This window comes from Myotis brandtii, unplaced genomic scaffold, assembly GCF_000412655.1.
Source record: "Myotis brandtii unplaced genomic scaffold, ASM41265v1 scaffold649, whole genome shotgun sequence".
Taxonomy (NCBI): Eukaryota; Metazoa; Chordata; class Mammalia; order Chiroptera; family Vespertilionidae; genus Myotis; species Myotis brandtii.
In genome coordinates, this window is record NW_005370512.1 from 149,649 (window position 1) to 153,651 (window position 4,003).

The following is a 4,003-nucleotide window of genomic DNA, read 5'->3' on the forward strand; positions in this document are numbered from 1 at the left end:
GGGAGTGTCCCTCAGCCTGGCCTGAACCCTCTCCAATCTGGGACCCCTCGGGGGATGTCACTCTCACAATCCAGGACTGCTGGCTCCTAACCTCTCACCTGCTTGCCTGCCTGATCACCCCAACTGCGCCCCCTGCCGGCCTGCTTGCCCCCAACTGCTGCCCTCTGCCAGCCTGCTCATCCCCAACTGCCCCCCCTGCCGGCCTGCTCATCCCCAATTGCCCCCCACCAGCCTGGTCGCCCCTCACTGCCCCCCCTGCCCGCCTGGTTGCCCCCCATTGCCCCCCCCCCCCCCGCCCTGGATCAGGGTGGGGGTCCCCACTGGGGTGCCTGGCCAGTCTGGGTGAGGGGCTGAGGGCTGCTTTCAGGCTGGCAATTGACTGAAGCTCCCAACCGCTCCTTGTTTTCTTTTTTTTATTCTGGGCCAGCTTTAGCTCTGGCTCTAGCTCTGAGGCTTCCGCTGCTATAATCGAAACAATGTATAACTCTAGCTCTGAGATCCCGGCTGGCTGAAAGCTGGTTTCTGGGGTTTTGTTTAGCTTCTATATTTGCAACATAGTTTCTTAGAGTTGCAACTCAGAGGCCGGCAAGTCAGGCGGGGAACGTTGGAGTCTGCAGTCACTGGAGCAAGCAAGCCTCATGTTCTCTTCCAGCTGCCTGGCTGCCGGCCGCCATCTTGGCTGACAGCTAATTTGCATAAGGATATGCTGATTAGCCAATGGGAAGGGTAGCGGTTGTACGCTAATTACCATGTTTCTCTTTTATTAGTGTAGACTAGAGGCCCATTGCACAAAGATTTGTGCAATAGGCCTTCCTTCCCCTGGCTGCTGGCACCGGTTTTCCTCCAGCACCCGGGACCCAAGCCTTCGCTCTGGCCACCGCCTTCCATCTTCGCTCTGGCTGCAATCTTTGCTCTGGCCAGAGCCTTCGCTGTGGTGGGAGCCTTCAGTCTTCGCTCCAGCCGGAGTGCCACTCTTGTAGCTCCCTCTGCCCCCTGTCCTCCTCCTCATAGCAGGCATCCCACCCCGCTCAGCAGCTCCGTGCCTGCATGTGTGCTTCCCAGAGGTCCAGAGCGGCTGGGGGTGGGGCCGCCGCCACCTTTGTCAGGTTAATTTTCATACTCACTCCTGATTGGCTGGTGGGCATCGCAGAGGTATGGTAAATTTGCATATTTCTCTTTTATTAGTGTAGATTGTGTCAGATCAGTGGGCTCCATGATAATGGTGTTGATTGTATTATATATTACACCACCCAGAAGCTGCAGCCTTGTAGGGCATTGGGATATCTTGAAGAAGGCACATTTAAAACACCAGATTAGAGGCCATACTCTATGAGGATGGGGCACTATCCTCCAGGATGCAGTATTTACATTGAATCAAAGACCTTTTTATAGGGAGCTGTCTTCCCAGTAGGAAGAATATCCTGATCTGTGATCCAAGGAATGAAGCAAGTGTGTTTCACTTACCATCATTCCCAATGACCCACTGGAGGACTCCGTGTTCCTGTCCCTAAAACTCTAGTTTCAGAGATCCTGTAACTGAAAGGGGACACACTTTTGTCAGGGGACACAGCAAGAGTCCCACTGAATTACAAGCTATGCCAGCTGCCTGGGTGCTTTGGATTTCTTATAACCAGGGACCAGCAATAAAAGAGAAGTTATCATCTTGCAGGGGTAATTGTGACCCTGATCATCAGGAGGAAGAAAGATTGCAGTTACATGGAGACAGGAAAGGAGACAGGTGGCACCTGTGATCCACTTGGGCAACTCATGGGACTCTCTTGCTCAGTTGTGATGATAAATGGACAAGTGCAGCAATCCTTTTGAAAAGGGCATGGTGACCAGAGTTCAGACTCCACAAGGATGAGGATCAGGGTCCCACACATAGACCAGCAGAGGTGAGGGGAAACCAGGAACAAATGGTGGAGGAAGGTAATGATGAATATCAGTTGTGATCCTGAGACCAACTGCAGCAACAAAAGTTGCAGTTCATGCTTCTGAACCTTCTTCTTCTATGTTTCCCCCAAGGAAGAGAGGCTCACTGGAATGCTGCAGGAGCTGCTCCCCAAATGTAGATGAAGAAGTAGATTTGAGCAGCACAGTAATGGAGACACTAGAGGTGAATATAAAAATTCCCTTCAATAAAGACTAGTGGCTGCTGGGAATGCTGTAAGCCACAGCCTACAACCCTCAGGTCCTTCAGGGTTTGCCTGCAGAAAGCTGCGTTGGCCAAGGTCATACCCTTCATGATGCAGCTCACTTCCAGTGGCTGTTGGCTACACAGGCATAAAAGCCCAACCATTTTGGCCAAATGTTGGACAACTCTGAAAAATTGTATAAGAACCAGATTTTCCCATAAGATTGGCCAAGGCTTTTTTTGGATATGCAATGTACTTTGACTTCTGCCCAATCTTACTTGCTTCCCATCCCTTCCAGAGGTGTTAAATATATATCCTAATGAATATCCTGCTTGACAAGCTCTCTCAGTGTCTACTTTGAAAGACATAGCTGCAGAATGGAGAACCAAGATGGAGACATAGGTAAATGCCTATACTTGCTGCCTCCCACAACCACATCAAAATTGCAACTAAAATACAGAACAACCATCATTCAGAACCACCTGAAATCTGGCTGAATGAAAGTCCTACAACTAGAGAAGTAAAGATACACTGAGACTGGGCGGGGTGGAGGCATGGAATGGGCTGGTCCAACACCCACATGTGGCGTGTTTTTTTTTAAATCAGAAGCGATAGCGTGGCTGAAGAGGTCTCTCATGAGGAGCAAGGGGTCCCAGCCCCACACCAGACCCCCAGCCCAGGGTTCAGAGCTGGGAAGAGAATTCTGTAACTTTGGCCCGTAAAAACCAGTGGGATTGTGGCTAAGTGATACAGAGGCTGCTGGAATCACAGGTGTTCCTCTTAAAGAGCCGGCACATGAACTTACACAGTCCTGCTTCCTCTGAGCTCCAGCAGAGGGTGGCAGCTTTGGTGGATCCAGGAACAAACTGGGAGGAACTGGATTGTCTGGCATGGGAACAAGAACTTGGGGGTGGCTTTCTCATAGATGGGGGTGCTTGCGGGGGATATTGTTCCTATGCTTGGACCTCTTCTGTCACAGAGCTAACTGGAAGCCATATCTGAGTTCCCATCATAGTGGCCCACACTGTTCACTCCACCCTGGTGATTCCCTGAGACTTTGCTCCATCCAATTTGCAGCTCACCCAAGCTGTTTGCAGCGGCTTTTTCATATGAATGGCTTACCCTGGCTCAAGCTTCAGACTCTTAAAATCTCTCAAACAAGCAGCAGCTGGCATCAGCATGCCCCAAATCTATCAATAAGAGGCCCAAGACCTGGCACTAGCACCAGCCTGCCCTCCTTCACAGCTGGGCCTCACCTGGGCACTTCCAAGCCCAATACAAGTAGTAGCCATCTACAAATCACTTTGTAGCTCCTTCCAGGTAGCTCCAGGCAGTGGCTAACTTTGTACCTCCCAGGAAGCACCCAGTGGACAGCTTCAGATCATATCAGACTACAACTCTACATATCCACAAGCGACACACTCAAGGGGAAGACTCAGTGAGCACCAAAGCCCTCCTGAAGCAAGTCCTGCTCCTTAGGGGTATCTCCTGCACAGCAGCTCTTCCACTGAAGCTGGTCCTCACAGCCAATTGGCCAGGAGGTCAATTCCTCCCAGTGACACCAACAGCAATCAAGGTTCATATACAACAAGACTGTGTACACAGTCCATACAGGGGTGCACCTAGTGAGCCCAGCTCAGGTGACTGGGGAGGCTGAGCCACTGGGCCCCATTGGACACCCACTACACAAGGCCACTCTACCAATTCCAGGAGACATAGCAGCTCTACCTAATACATAGAGACAAACACAGGGAAGCAGCCTAAATGCGGAGACAAAGAAACATGTCACAAATGAAAGAAATGGAAGCAAGCAAACTACTGAATACAGAGTTCAAAACAATGGTTATAAGGATGCTTAAGGATTTTTT

At 50.7% G+C, this 4,003-nt stretch overlaps 1 pseudogene across 1 annotated transcript in view; it reads right to left on the bottom strand.

Moving 5' to 3' along the window:
- Nucleotides 1–2,253: 2,253 nt before the first annotated feature.
- The window catches only part of LOC102249587, a 2,430-nt pseudogene continuing 680 nt past the window's right edge, over nucleotides 2,254–4,003 (bottom strand). Inside the window, exon 2 of the transcript XR_001359523.1 lies at nucleotides 2,254–2,321. The product of XR_001359523.1 is annotated as a translationally-controlled tumor protein pseudogene (transcript). The remainder of the gene's footprint in view (nucleotides 2,322–4,003) is intronic.